A 16,694-nucleotide genomic window follows, 5' to 3' on the forward strand; every position below is an offset into this window, starting at 1 on the left:
AAGAGTTTGCGTGTCACACATAAAGATCTGCATGCTGCAACGCAGGTCAGGCGCAGCCAAAAGCAAATAAGCATAAAGAGAGAGAGAGAGAGAAGAAAATGGAAATAAAAATGGTACCAGCCTCAGAGGGTTATTTTGAGGGTTAAATACATATGCAAACTTAATATATGCCAAGTTGAAACATATAAAATATCCCATGCAACATGACATGGTTATAATAATTTGGGCCATTCCTGTTATTGTTTTTTAACAGTTGTATTGAGATATAAGCCACATACCATGCAATTCACTCATTTAAACAGATGATTCATTTGTAACATTTTGTCTCCTCAAGAACCTCCTTACCCATTAGTGGTCAGGTCATTCCCATCTTCCTCCCTTGCCTCTGGCAACCACTAATCAGCTTTCTGTTTCTATAGATTTGCTTAATTTGTATTCAAATTGATATCGAAATACATCCATATCATATTCATATTCAACATTTCATATAAATGGAATCATACCATATGTCATCTTTTATGTCTGTTTTTTTCCACTCAATATAATGTTTTCAAGTTTCATCTATGTCATAGAATACAGCAGAACTTCATTCATTTCGTGGCTAAATACTTTTCCATTGTGTGGATGTAGCATCCTTTATTCCAGTTATTATTATTGCAGAATAAAGTGTTTTTGACCAAAGGGAAAGGGAGAAGGAAGGAGCAGAGGTGTGATCTTAGTACTGCCCAGAAGCCCAGGAACAACAATTATATTTGACTAGAGAAAAGAAAGACTGGTGGAAAAAGAACATTGAACATTTCACAAACACATGTCAGAGACTCACACATTTCCTTAGGGCTGGCACCCCCAGAAGTCCAAGGAATAACAGGTGACTCATTTATTCTATATAGAGGCAACCTAAAGAAGAAATTCCTGCTTTCTTACTCCCTAGTTCTGTTAGCGTGGGCAAGTCACTTCACTCCTTGAAATGTCAGTTTCCCCCAGTCAGCTTCCCGCCCCTCCATTCATCCCCTCCAGCCATGGGCTTCCTGCCAGCCCCCTTGTGAGCATCATATCTTATGAAGGTAAAAGTATTTTGTTAACCAGAACATATTTTTTAAAGTAAATACCTGCTTCCATAGGACAGTGTGCTAGAGGCATTTTGAAATGTTTTCTGATAACCAAAAAATGCTCTATAGAGCCCTGAATTTCTTAGGAATTGATAGATTAGTAAAGAAGAAATCAGAAGACAAATCATGACCCAGCTAATCATTGCAGTTAGCTAAAAATGTTCCGATAGATGCCGACGCCCTGGCAGGTAGGACTCTATTCTCCTAAAGTTTATTTTGTACCACATTGTTTGCCACAATTTCCAGGATATGGTGACATCTCAATATACTTATTTTTAAAGAAAAAACCGAATTGCATATTACTGTGCATCAATTAATGTGTGCTTTATTTTTAATGAGACAGTAAAGAGGTATTATTGATAGTAACCTAGCTTATGTTTAATGAACATGTACTGTGTGTCTAAGAGCATGCTAAGTTCCTTACATGCAAAACCCTGCTGTATAGAGGATCTGAAGACAAAAGAAATAAGTAACTGTTTCAAGTTTTAAAAGTAATTTGCAAAGCTGGGGCTTCATCTCAGTTTGATTTAAAGCCAAAATCCTTGAATAGGAGGGTTCCCCAGGTGGAGCTAGTGATAAAGAATCCATCTGCCAAGGCAGAAGACACAAGAGAGATAGATTTGATCCTTGGGTCAGGAAGATCCCCCAGAGATAGAAATGGCAACCCACTCCAGTGTTCTTGCCTGGAGAATCCCATGGACAGAGGAACCTGGTGAGTTACAGTCCATAGGGTCACAAAGAGTTGGACACAACTGAACGGACTTAGCACACATTCATCCTTGAAAAGGATTTCAGTTTACTTTTTTTTTTTTTTCCCCACCAGAGTTAAGTGTAATCATTACATATTATCTCACGTACAAAGGGTTTTAGAGTCTCAAGAAAGGATCTGGAGAAGGTGTCTTGTTTTGCCTTTTGTTTAGACTCCACTTAAAAATATTCTGAAAAACACACACATCAACGCTGCAATCTGAACCTCCCTAACTGGTTCACCTGAGCCATCGCCTAATTCAAATTACACTCCTTGAAGACACTGAGGACTCTTCGAATTCTTTGTGTCATCCTCTCTGCCCAAATCGAAAATGTCTCCATATTCTGTGCCACCATACTTTATTCTGTCACTTTTCCCCCAAACTTTTCAAAACTCAATTCATCCATGAAATCCGTGATCAAAGCGGAAGCCACCCAGACATTCTGTTAATATCTTCAGTGTGATTGATATTTCTCTCCTGCAGCGTGGCAAGAAAGCATATGCGTATATGTGGGCAAGCATATATATCTTTATGTTAATGTACATCTGTTCCTCTCATCTTTACCATATACTATTAAGATATTAAGCTCCTCAGGTCTGTCCCTGCTTCCCTCCACAGAGGAGAACTTGAATTCACCTCGGTCACCACGGTGTCTAGCTCCCTGGCCTGATATACATGTTCAATAAACATTTACTGGATGAGTGACTGAGTGGGTGAGTGCTCCACATGGCAGTGACAACCTTGAAGGGAAATCTTACCTGGCACACAGAGAAAATAAGATCATGTATAAATTAACTGCAAATAGCCTGTCTTCTCGGGTATTTTATTTTTAAGCATTCTTAGCTGAAATGTGCTGTGGAACAGCTGAGACTTTGCAGGTAATTTTCATTTCACCTCTGTTTTCCAAATAGTTACCACTTAGCAATTAGAGTGTGCTTTTCCCCCTTCAGGTACGATACTACCATACAATGCTATATGCTTTGGACACCTTTCCGTTTTAAAGCTATGGAGATCTTTCATACAATGTTATTAATATTTGTGTGTGTGTGTGTGTGTGTGTTGTGTGTATGCTCAGTCTATCAGTCGTGTCTGACTGTTTGTGACCCCATGGATTGTAGCTCATAAGGCTCCTCTGTCCATGGGATTTCCCAGGCAAGAATATTGGAGTGAGTTGTCATTTCCTTCTCTAGGGGATTTTCCCAATCCGGGGATCCAACAGGAATCTCCTGCATCTCCTGCATTGCCAGGAGGATTCTTTCCCACTGAATTCTTTACCATTCTTTACTACTTGCTGGGAAGCCCCCAGCAAGTGCCTTTGGCAAGTGCCAATTTGTAGTTGACACCCTCTTTTGTTATTCAAAGAAGAAGAAGAATATTTGAAACATCCCAAGTCTGAGCCCTGTGGGCCTCTGGCTTGGTTAAATCTGATGTCAGTCTGATTTATTAATTAACAGTAATAATGTTAATTATCACTGTTGCTTCAGACAACAGTCACCATAAATAGACATTGTAATGTGTTCAGTTCTACACAGAGTCAGGAGAGCTGCCAAAGTTTAAGAATATTTGAATCATACAACCTAGATTTTAGTCCCACCTTCACCTCCTTTCTATCTGAATGGCCTTGAACATTTACTGAACTTCTCTCCCTCTCAATGTCTTTATCTTTGCAATAAAGGTAGAAAGTGTGCTTGAGGATTCATTGAGATAATATCTATGAAGGAGCTTAGTTCCAGAAAGTCATTCCTCCATTACTGTTCCCAGCCATTATTTTATGATAATAGTAATGATAAGATAAGAGGTTCCCATTCAAAACCTCTTAGCAGAGAAATTCCTAATCTTTCATGGCACCAAAAGAGCTTCATCCAAGAATGCTAAGTGGAAAGTGATTTCCAGGGAACTTAGATTTACAAGGTTCCTCCTGCCTTAGCCTTAACTGCAAAGGATGCCTTCTTTACCTCAGGATCACTAACTACTCCATTAAGGCAGTATGACAGTGGTTCTTGTGGACAAAAAAGTTTGCCTGCCCTTTTAGTACACAACAAATGTTGCCCTGCATCAAGCCGTCAGCCACTGCAGTCACCCCCAAATGGTGAACCCTTAGGGAAATTCGAATGGAGAAAAATAGAATATTGGCCTTAGTTAAAATGCATATCGAAGGGATAATTTTGATGAGCCCAGACTCTTGCATCTTCCTATACATAGAAAAGCATGGAAATCATTTATTTGAGATATCTGATTTTTGTGATTAGCAGTAATCTCTGGATGATGAAATATAGTTTTTATTTTATTTTTTCCAGGAAAATCTCCTGTAGAACGCTCTTCCTCCCCTACCTCTTTGGAACAGTTCCTCAGAGCTACCTGAGAGGCTGATTCCTAGGCTATAGTCCTCAGTAAGTTCCTCAAGTGAAACATCACTGTCAACTTTTAGATCATTTTTCCTTTTTGGTCGATATTTCAGTATTCTAGAAGGGGCAGTGTCAACAATTTGGATGAAAGGAGAGAGGGCTTAAAGGGCATTGACTGGAGCATTTAGTTGCTTCCAAATATTGGATAGTGATTCTCCAAGGGCTCAAGATCTCCCAAGCAGGACTCAGTTGGGTGCCCTTTCTGTGTACTTCACAAGCTTGAAGGATTGTGAATTGTCGTCTTCTTCACTGTCACCCATGCAGTCCTTTCACTGAGAATCAAGTAAGTTCCACAGCAGGATCACCTTGGCTTTTCCCTGTTACCGAGCACATGTATTGCTGCCTTCCTCTTTCAGTCATCCTCAATGCCTCTTTTCAGTCCCCTAGCCCTGGGAGGCATATCTCTCAGTCTTGTTTAGTCCTATTTGTAAATGACAACTGGTTTTGTTTAGTTTTAACTTCCCCTCCCTCATGCTTTTTAATCACATTGTTAGTGACTGCAGTCCCTCAAATCTGACATAGAGCAACAGTCAAGAGATGCTACCACTTAGAAACTAGGACAATCACAGCTCAGCCCATTTCCAGGAAAACATGATAAATCCACAGAGTCACGTCCTTTCAAGGCTCCCTTCTGGAGTAAAAGCAGTATGGATTATAAAGAGGTAGTATGTATGTATGGTTTTTTCATAGAGGTAGAGGGTCTTGTCTTACCCTTTGAAGAACTTTTCCCTTAATCTGCCATTTATTTTATTCTCTCAAATTGTATACTTACATGTCTATTTATTTCTATTAAAAACCAATATATAAAAAGAATAAGCCATAATCCTATCACTCAGATTCTTTTTATACATATACAGTATATAACATATATATAACATATAATTATTTATGTCACACTGGCATAAATTCCCGTAATCAGATTTTTAAATTGCTAATGTATTGTGAATATGTCTCATGTCTATATATTCAAAACAGCAGCATCATTGCTATTGACTGAATAGTGGTTTATTATATCAATAGGCCATATTATAATAAATTCTTTGTTTTTCAGACATTTGGGTTGTTTCCAATAGATTGCACCTATTTATATTGCTGCAATGATTATGCATGTACATATATCTATATTCATTTGTTCAGTGATTTCTTTAAGATAAGTCTTAGAAAAGAAAATATCAGGTCAGGGGCAGGCACATTTTAAAGACTTCTGACGACATGCCATGTTAGTCTCCAGAAAGAGACATCAAGTTACACTATCAACAATTTTATAAAACACTATTTCTCTACACTCTTGCCACTACTGGTGTTTTAACTCAATTTTTAATTTAAAGATGCTAGGAGGAGGCATCCCATAGGGCTTGAAATCTCCCTGAATAAGGCTACATCAGATTTATGGTGTAAAGATTTGTTAACCAGGGCCTGAGTCATGGGGATGTGGGCATGCTTTTTCTATAACCATGAACTCTGTGAGTCAGATCCAATAACTATTTCAGTCACGATCAATACTGCCCAAAGAGACAACCCAAACTGGAAAAAAACACAAAACAAAAAGCTATGTACTTTTTATCCAAAAATTCCCATGGATGTGACAATAGCAAATATCCTTCTAGTTCTCTTTAGATTGGGGCAATAATATTTTTTAACTTGAAATTACATATCTCATTTTAGACATGGGAATGTAATTTATAGATATATTTCCAGGAATAAGAGTAATTCTATCTGTTCCTATAAAAATGCCAATCATCAAGGAACAGACACTGTAACTTAACCCATGTAGATGTCTACTTTTTGTATATGAATCGCAAACCTGACAAGGCTATTTGGAAATTTACTTGTTCCAATCTGTTGCTCTGTTCATATAACCACCTTTCAGAAGACAATAATTCTCAGTCCTTCTATTAGCAAGGAGAAATCAGAAATGAGTACAGGTAGGCCAATTCTTAATAACATTTCCAAATGGACAAAAGTCTGCATGGCAGAGTTTATACACAATACATAGGGAAGAGCTGTGGTAGTTAATCAAAGGCATGGTTGGATTTTCTAATCTCCCCTAAGATTTTAATACGTTTTTGCAAAAGATTCTTGGAAAATTTCCCTAAATACTCAAAATTCCTATGGAACTCATTATCCATTAATTTTACTAACTGACTCAAAATCTGATTAGAAACTTCACAAATCTCAAGATACAACTAAAATTAGAATGCTACCACTATAATTGCATTTTATTTTGTTGTGATTTATTGGTGCCCAGGAATCAGGTAGCCTTGAACTTCTGAGATAAATTCTTTAAGATAAATCTATCAGCGATGGATAGTAGTTTCCTCTTAAATTAACTGTATCTTTTTGTTTTATGTTTTTTAATTTTGGTTTCCTAATACTATGCTAAAAGAATAATGTATATAGACTTTGAAGATATGGAGAAAGGGGAGAAAATTGGTATTGATTCATTTAAAAACAGATGGTTAAACATGTATATTTTGAAAAATTGTCTAATACATTGAAAATTAATTATTCATTCAATCTCTTTTTTTCAACTAACATTTACTAAATATCAAGAGTGAGTACATCTTTGGTTGAACTTAATCTGGAAGAATCTTGAGGTGTTAAATTAGGATTCTAAATTAAGATTTGCATTTGTTTCTTCTTGGAATAGGAAGCCTTACTGACCTAGGACTTCTTTATCCCTCTTTAAAGGATTTTTTGTTTGTGAAAGATTCTTAGGTTTGGGTACCCCAGTAAATTTCATTTTTATATGTCCTTACTTGTTCTGTTCTCTCTTTAAGCATAAGATTTTTAATTCTGGGGGAACTACTTGATGTCATACATTCAAGCTTACATAAAACTTGCAGAAATACAACTTTTGAGTGTCAGGTTAAAAGGTTGATCAATCCGGTAGTCCCTTGATATTTTTAAGGGTATACCCAAGAGACATTTGCTAATTATCAACCTTCTAAATTTCACTATAGCACATACATTTTTGTAATTACCCATGTTAATAGGTGATACACCCTTTGTGCCATAAGGTGGTGTGTAATAAATATTACTAAATATAGACTCCTTCATCTGGAGGATAGCCCTATCTCATATTTGATTATTGTTAATTAATCATGATTAATTATTCTCCATGATATGTATTTTGGGTGGAGTGGCAAATCCAGAAGACCACTGTTCCATCATTGAAGATAAAATTGTCCAGTCCATGTGGGTTCTTTTGCTATTCCTATATAACCCAGGGGAGGACAAATCACTAAAATCTTACCAAATTGCATGACCAAAATAAATCAAAATTGTCTTGAATGATCTTGAATCTCAGATGAATGAATATCAATATGAAAGGAACAGGATTTGTTCATTCCAGAAGCACCATCCACTTGAAAATATAAGTGGGTACTGCTGCTAAGACCTTCCACAGATACTTATCTTGGTTTATGGCCCTATACTAAGTATATTATTTTACTTTTCTTCAAGCTTATGATTTTTTCCCTTTACTTTCAAGAAATTCCCTTTCCTTGGTTTTATTTTTACCAACAAATACATGCAATGGACAGATAATATATTAAATTATAATTACAATTCCCATTGATACAAGTCCACTGAAAAGTAGTTAAAAGCTTACTTACTACCTGGATAAACTATTTCCCTCATACCATCTTCACAGAATGATTAGAGAGTATGCCTTAAAAAATTTAAATTATTATATGCATGTAATGGGCTTTTTAAAAATAGCTAAAACCACAAATGCCAGCAGTCTATCATATTTGCTCTATGACAATACAGACCACGTGTCCATTGTACTTCTGATGTCTAATAGGCAATTGGCAAAACTTCTGTTTAGAATCTGGCTTGATTGTTAGAGCAAGCTTCTCCATCGCAATGCTGTGACCACCTCCATCACTCAGGAGGGATTCTCTTAGTGTGACACTAGGTTAAAAAAATCCTCATGCAAACTTTGAAGAGCCCTTCCTTTTCTTAGCAGGAGTCTCCTATTTTTCAATAATATTAGGGAAGGATACTTATTCTGTATTTCTACTTTATTTCTCCATGTGAAAAAAAAAAACTCCATTATCTTAGCTATTCTTACTTCTCTTTACTCATCTTACTCTCTCCTTTTTTGGTCATTAGAATTGCTTATGTGATTGGTGAGTTGGGAGCCAGATTTTATCAGTTGTACTTTAACACATTTTTTCACTTTCCTCTTTAGGACGGGATATTTACACATAGATGCACTCATGCCTGCTACTCCACACTGGAAATTTTATAGGGCAGGCTGCCATGTCAGGGGAGCCTGCAGTTGCCCCAGACTTCCTGGAATGGATGGGTAAATCTATTCAATGGTCGGGTTAAAGGTTAGGAATGTTTGTTGGACAATGAAACAACATTGATCCTCAGTGCAAAGCAATCAGTGCAAACATTTCATCAATGCAAAGAAATAGAGGAAAGCAATAGAATGGGAAAGACTAGAAATCTCTTAAAGAAAATTAGGGGTACCAAGGGAACATGTCATGCAAAGATGGGCACAATAAAAGACAGAAACGGTATGGACCTCATAGAAGATATTAAGAAGAGGTGGCAAGAATACACAGAAAGTGAAAGTGAAAGTGAAGTCGTGTCCCACTCTTTGTGACCCCATGGACTATAGCCTACCAGGCTCCTCCATCCATGGGATTTTTCAGGCAAGAATACTAGAGTGGGTTGCCATTCCCTTCTCCAGGAGATCTTCCTGACCCAGGGATTGAACCTGGGTCTCCCACACTGTAGGCAGATGCTTTACCATCTGAGCCACCAGGAAGTACAAAAAAGGTCTTAATGACCCAAATAATCAAGATGGTGTGATCACTTACCTAGAGCCAAACATCCTGGAATGTGAAGTCAAGTGGGCCTTAGGAAATGGCGCTATGAACAAAGCTAGTGGAGGTGATGGAATTCCAGTTGAGTAATTTCAAATCCTAAAAGATGATGTTGTGAAAGTGCTGCACTCAATATGCCAGCAAATTTCAGGTTTCATTTCGATCCCAAAGAAAGGCAATGCCAAAGAATGCTCAAATTACCACACAATGGCACTCATCTCAAAAGGTAGCAAAATAATGCTCAAAATTCTCCAAGCCAGGCTTCAACAATATGTAAACCATGAACTTCCAGATGTTCAAGCTGGATTTAGAAAAGGCAGAGGAACCAGAGATCAAATTGCCAACATCCATTGGATCATCGAAAAAGTAAGAGAGTTCCAGATAAACATTTACTTCTGTGTTACTGACTACGCCAAAGCCATTGACTGTGTGTATCACAACAAACTGTGGAAAATTCATAAAGAGATAGAAATACCAGATCATTTTACTTGTCTCCTGAGAAATCTGTATGCAGGTCAAGAAGCAACAGTTAGAACTGGACATGGAAAAACAGACTGGTTCCAATTCGGGACAGGAGTACTTCAAGGCTATATATTGTCACCCTGCATATTTAACTTATATGCAGGGTACATCATATGAAATGATGACTTGGCTGAAGCACAAGCTGGAATCAAGATTTCCAGGAGAAATATCAATAACCTCAGATATGCAGATAACAGCAGCCATATGGCAGAAAGTGAAGAAGAACTAAAGAGCTTCTTGATGAAAGTGAAAGAGGAGAGTGAAAATTCTGTCTTAAAACTCAACATTCAGAAAACTAAGATCATGGCATCTGGTTCCATCACTTCACAGCAAATAGATGGGGAAACAGTGGAAACAGTGTCAGACTTTGTTTTTTGGGGCTCCAAAATGACTGCAGATGGTGATTGCAGCCATGAAATTAAAAGACATTTGCTCCTTGGAAGAAAAGCTATGACCAATCTAGACAGCATATTAAAAAGCAGAGACATTAATTTGCCAACCAAGGTCTATCTAGCCAAAGCTATGGTTTTTCCAGTGATCATGTATGGATGTTAGAGCTGGACCATAAAGAAAGATGAGCACTGAAGAATTTATGCTTTTGAACTGTGGTGTTGGACAAGACTCTTGAGAGTCCCTTGGACTTCAAGGAAATCCAACCAGTCAATCCTAAAGGAGATCAGTCCTGGGTGTTCATTGGAAGGACTGATGCTGAAGCTGAAGCTCCAATACTTTGGCCACCTGATGCAAAGAACTGACTCTTTGGAAAAGACCCTGATGCTAGCAAAGATTGAAGGAAGGAGGAGAAGAAGACAACAGAGGATGAGATGGTTGGATGGCACCACTGACTTGATGGCCATGAGTTTGAGTGAACTCTGGGAGTTGGTGATGGACAGGGAAGCCTGGCATGCTTCAGTCCATGGGGTCACAAAGAGTTGGACACGACTGAGTGACTGAACTGAACTGAAACAATATTCTCAGACATTAACTGTATCATTTATAGAAAGTGGAATCTGGCTCTCCATTTCTTTACTCTTTTGACTTCTAGAACATCACTTTTCCCCCTCAACTTTGTAAGTTAAAATGAAAGTTGCAAGAAAGCAGTTAGTGGTACCTGGAACTTACCTTATCAAAATTTCTCCACAGGTCCTGATCTTCCTGAGAAAATCCAAAGAGGTTAAAGAAGTGTTCTGGATTTCTGTAGATAATGTTTCTTTTATACCTGGAGGAAGATAACATAAATATCATATGTTTAAATCATACTGTGAAATTCAGAACAAACTGAGGGTTAGATATGCCAGCTTGTCATACACCCCCAATAGAATTTATTTCGTCATTCATCTTTTTAATATAGATAGACATTGATATAAACATCAACATATAGATGCAGATACAGATGTAGATATTTGCCTTAGCTTAGAAAAAAGAAAGTGAAGTTGCTCAGTCGTGTCCAACACTCTGCAACCCCATGTTCTGTAGCCCACCAGGCTCCTCCGTCCATGGGATTTTCCAGGCAAGAGTACTGGAATGGGTTGCCATTTCCTTCTCCAGGGTATCTTTCCAACCCTGGGATTGAACCCAGTACTCCTACATTGCGGGCAGATGCTTTACCACCTAAGCCACCAGAGAAGGGTCCTTGTGTTGTAATATTGAAGTATGTCATGTATCATATGTATTTCATTGAAGAAGTTTTTTATCTATGAATAAATTTTTGTACATAAATCTTGAGAAACTTCTTACTTAAAAAAATTTATTTATTTATTTGCCTTTGCTGAGTCTTAGCTGTAGTATGAAAGTTCTTTGGTCTCTGTTGCTGCATATGAAATCTTTGGCTGTGGCATGCAAACCCTTAGTTGTAGCATGTGGGATCTAGTTCCCTGACCAGTGATCAAATCCAGGCCCCCTGTTTTGGGGGTGCAGAGTCTTAGCCACTGGACCACCAGGGATGTCCCAAGAGACTTCTAACTCTTCCCTCATCCTTTGTCATGAGCTCAGAGCAACAGAGATGATTATCTGTTTATTTTAACCCTAATAGCCAAATGGACATTAAAAAAAGTCTAGAAAATACACACTGTAATTTACAGATTTCTGTTTGATATATAAAAGAAAATAAGTAAATATGGGCATTGGAGTAATAATCAGAACTAGATTCAATTCATAACCCTACTATAATTAGCTAGGAAATTTTGGGCAAGTATCCAAACTTCTCTGAGTCTTTATCTCTCCATGTATGAAATTAAGAGCTTTGTGCAGAATTGCCTCCAAGTCCTCTCCCATCTTTCAAATCCTGTGATAATTTTCCTTCTGAGGATGTGTTGTGATGTAGGTAGAATGGTCAGAAAGAATTTATGGTTGCAAACCCCTCATGTTTAGATAAAGACTGAATTTTTCAAAAATTTATTCCAGGTACTCAATTACTGGCTTCTATCTCTGCTGGACAATTAGTTTCTTGTAAGTGAGTGATACAAAGTTGACTGTAATCAATTATTTTCAGGTTTTTCTATTGAGTAAATCAACAGTGTATCTCATGGAGCTTAACAAAATTGAACTTTTAATTCACAGGATTCATAATCCTCTGGGGCCGGTGATTTAGCTGTCTGTCTTCCTGCTATTCTAACATTGAGAGAAAGAAATCTGAATTCTCTAGAAACTGGGAAAACTAAAGGCTACTTGTAAGACAGCTTACAGAATTTGACATTATATCACATGTTCCCTCCATCCCTGTCAGATATCTTCCAAAGGAAAAAAATATTTTGGGGAGAAATATTCATATTTAATTGATGTTTCATGTATCATTGTCCTGCAAAAACAATAATTACTAAAATTGAGAATTGAGCAATAACTGAAATTACTATTTATAAGGATAACTTGAAAACTAAATCATGAACATTTTTTGTTGTTATTAATGTATATTAATTTAAACTCTTTATTTTATAGATTAAGCCTTACAAGTACCCTATGTATCCTGAAATTTTTGATTTATGATTCTCACTTTATAGGTGAAAAAACTGAGGCATGAGTCAATCGCACAAAAAGAGATGATAAGTGGCAGACTTAGCACGCCTGTGTGAACCCAGTGCCTATAGTCCTTACTATGCTATATACTCTAGCTCTGCAACCTTGTTGCCTACCCCTGCTGCTGCTGCTGCTAAGTCGCTTCAGTCGTGTCGGACTCTGTGCGACCCCATGGACAGCAGCCCACTAGGCTCCCCCGTCCCTGGGATTCTCCAGGCAAGAACACTGGATTGGGTTGAGATATTTAATTTGAGTAGGTTCTCTCGGTCTGTTATTATCTGAATGCACTGGTAATATTCATCTCTTGACATATGGAGGTCTTGTCTGATTTCTCTCTAGGACTATGGTTTTTATATTTCATTTCTATGTTCATGGGAACAAAATGCTGCTTTCTCCATCTTAGCCTAAGTTTTCTGCCTGGCATTTAGCAGGTTTCAAAGAAATGTGTTGTGAGCAGAATGTTTACTTTGTCTGCATGTGCCTACAGAGAACTGATCTAGGTGGGGCTGCCTGCAGGGGCAGAGGCATCAGATGTGAAGAAACTCTGGAGTGGGTGTTTGTGAAGGGAAGAACCAGGCAGAAGGTTTGTTGATCAGAACAAAATGAATCATATCATTACACAAATTCACAGAACATGGGGCTGGAAGAGGCCTCGCTAATCAATTAGTTCAGATTTCACAGTGTGTAGGTGAAGGAGATAAGATACAAGGTGTTTAGGAACTAGGAACTGGGCTTCTGGATTTCTTCCAGCCCCCCAACTTCTCCATTGTGACACCAAATCCTTAATTACACGTTCATATGCATCTCTTCAGAAAGAAATCCATTATTCTAGGTCTGTATGTATCAATCCCACTGTGTGATTTAAGATTCAGCGCACTGCTTATGAAAGCCTTTGAGGTGAAACCAACATGACTCCTAGGGCCAGCAACATCCCTTCCTGTTTGTGTAACTATAGGAAAGTGACATTCTCTTTCTGGGACAGTTTCCTAATCTGTAAAATGGGGCAAAGAGAGAAGCCCCCTCTCTGTGCTGCTTTGGGGACTAAGTGAGAAATCATTTTAAAAGACATTTTTATCAGGATCTAGTACAGAGTAAGAAAGCATATATAAAAATTTTCATCATCATTGTCATCAGCAGCATTATTTCTCTTATGTGATGTCTTAAGACATCCTTTGAAAAATGTGTTTTCCTTTTAAATAAAGAAACATCCCAATGAAAGGGGACTCTGGATGAAGAACTAAGAAAATTGACTGAAATCACCAGCATGATCACAGAGACTTTAAGTTTCTCATCAGTGAAATGGAAAAGACACCGATTTCCGTATATATTTGAAATTACATGTGCAATATTCTGAAATAATAGATTCAGAATTTGATCTTTTTGCTGAGGACTATCCAAATCAGTTGCACTCAAAGCCAGAGGTTCTCATATAAGCTAGACCTTATAACTAAAACAAATGATCTTATATGACAAAACAAGAGAGAGAAAAAGAGAAAGCCTTATTTTTCTCTTAATTATAAGTTGGTGTGAAGAGATGTCCATTTGGATTCTGCTGCTACACAGCTCAGTTATGCAATATTCATACAAAAATAGTTCCAAATCAATACAACATGTTTTAAATTTACATTAACATTTAAATTAATGAGAAGCTCAATATGAATTATGGAGTTTTAGCTGTTTAGGACTATGTTCCTTCTTGCCAACTTGGAACAGGGTCTATTGACTCACCTTCTGAGTCTCATAAACAGCTTCCAGACTTTATATGTTTTCAGTGCCAGAGGACTTTCAGGCTGGTGAAAGCTGCCATATTGACATCACCAGGGAATGAAATTGGCCCTCTCCACCAAAGACATAAAATGCTTCCAGCAACTACACACACTTTCCCTGAAAGGCAGATTGCCATACACAGTTGTCAAGTCTGGGAATGCCCTAAGATCGGTGCTTACTCCACAGTCCCTGGTCTCCATTCATTTATCTGACAGATATTTCTAGACCACCAACGATGGACATAGAACTGTGCTAAAACAACACAGATTCTTCTTCAAGGAACTCATCATCGATTGAAGGATACAGTCACCTACGTAAATATATAAACATTTTTAGGATGATCTGCCATCTTCTATGATAAAAGAAGGTACACAGTGGGTGCAATTAGAGGCATTTGAATTAAATTGGAGGAGGATGAAGAACAGCTTTCTGAAGAAACAAGACTTGAAAGACAGGTTAGAATTAGACAAAAAAAAAAAAGGAGACAGTCTAGAAAAGACCTCGAGACTTTGCTTCAATGAACAAGAAGTTCTGAATGATTAGCAAGAAATGTAGGGCGAGGTTGTGTCTGTATGTGTGTGTGTGTGTGTATACATGCACACAAAGAACTGTGGGTGTTGGAGACTAACATGCATGGTTAGGCATGGACAAGCTCATGAGATATCTCACCTGCCACACTGAGAAGTGGGAACACAATTCTTAAAATGATATAGATATAGATGGTCTGTTGTATTTTTGTTTTGATAAGCATGTAGAGAAGTTTCAAGTTCACACAAAAATTGAATGAAAAATACAGAGTTCCCCTATTTTTCCTATCCATAAACATGAAAATTCATTGGAAGGACTGATGCTGAAGATGAAACTCCAATACTTTGGCCACCTGATGCGAATAACTCACTCATTGGAAAATACCCTGATGCTGGGAAAGATTGAAGGTGGGAGGAGAAAGGGACAACAGAGGATGAGATGGCTGGATGGCATCACTGACTCGATGGACGTGAGTCTGAGTGAACTCTGGGAGTTGGTGATGGACAGGGAGGCCTGGCGTGCTGCGATTCATGGGGTTGCAAAGAGTCGGACACGACTGAGAGACTTAACTGACTGAAACTGGAAAAACCTCCCACACTATGGACATCCCCCGCAACAGTGATATGTTTATTACAATTGATGACCCTACACTGACACATCCTTATCAACTGAAGTTTATAGTTTGCATTAGAGTGAACTCTTGGTACTGTATGTTTTATGGGTTTGGACAAAAGTGTACTGACATGTAGAGCTTCCCAGGTGGCACAGTGGTGAAGAATCTGTCTGCCAAGGCAGAAGACGCAGGAGATCTGGGTTCAACACCTGAGTCAGGAACATCCCCTCGAGGAGGAAATAGCAACCCACTGCAGTTTTCCTGCTGGAAAATTCCATGGACAGAGGAGCCTGGCAGTTACAGTCCATAGGGTCTCAAAGAGTTGGACACAATGCACCTGAACACACACACACACACATACTGACTTGTATCAACCATTATAGTATCATACAGAGTGGTTTCAGTTCAGTTCAAGTTCAGTTCAGTCGCTCAGTCGTGTCCGACTCTTTGTGACCCCGTGAATTGCAGCACGCCAGGCCTCCTTGTCCATCACCAACTCCCAGAGTTCAGTCAAACTCATGTCCATCGAGTCAGTGATGCCATCCAGCCATCTCATCCTCTGTCATCCACTTCTCCTCCTGTCCCCAATACCTCCCAGCATCAGGGTCTTTTCCACTGAGTCAACTCTTTACATGAGGTGGTCAAAGTATTGGAGTTTCAGCCTCAGCATCAGTCCTTCCAATGAACACCCAGGACTGATCTCCTTTAGGATGGACTGGTTGGATCTCCTTGAAGCCCAAGGCACTCTCAAGAGTCTTCTCCAACACCACAGTTCAAAAGCATCAATTCTTTGGCGCTCAGCCTTCTTCACAGTTCAACTCTCACATACATACATGACCACAGGAAAAGCCATAGCCTTCACTAGATGGACCTTTGTTGGCAAAGTAATATCTCTGCTTTTCAATATGCTATCTAGGATGCTCATAACTTTGCTTCCAAGGAGTAAGCGTCTTTTCATTTCATGGCTGCAGTCACCATCTGCCGTGATTTTGGAGCCCCCAAAAATAAAGTCTGACACTGTTTCCACTGTTTCCCCATTTATTTCCCACGAAGTGATGGGACCAGATGCCATGATCTTTGTTTTCTGAATGTTGAGCTTGACGCCAACTTTTTCACTCTCCTCTTTCACTTTCATCAAGAGGCTT

General features: G+C 38.5%; 1 protein-coding gene across 2 annotated transcripts in view; it reads right to left on the minus strand.

Annotated features, from left to right (window-relative positions):
• The window catches only part of LRRC4C (leucine rich repeat containing 4C), a 1,420,098-nt gene that overhangs the window by 211,443 nt on the left and 1,191,961 nt on the right, over nt 1-16,694 (minus strand). For both annotated transcript variants that reach the window (XM_059875163.1, XM_059875162.1), the window contains exon 6: nt 10,752-10,848. The gene's annotated coding sequence lies outside the window, so the exon portion shown is untranslated. The remainder of the gene's footprint in view (nt 1-10,751; nt 10,849-16,694) is intronic.

The sequence above is a fragment of the Bos taurus genome, chromosome 15, assembly GCF_002263795.3.
Source record: "Bos taurus isolate L1 Dominette 01449 registration number 42190680 breed Hereford chromosome 15, ARS-UCD2.0, whole genome shotgun sequence".
NCBI classification, from domain to species: domain Eukaryota; kingdom Metazoa; phylum Chordata; class Mammalia; order Artiodactyla; family Bovidae; genus Bos; species Bos taurus.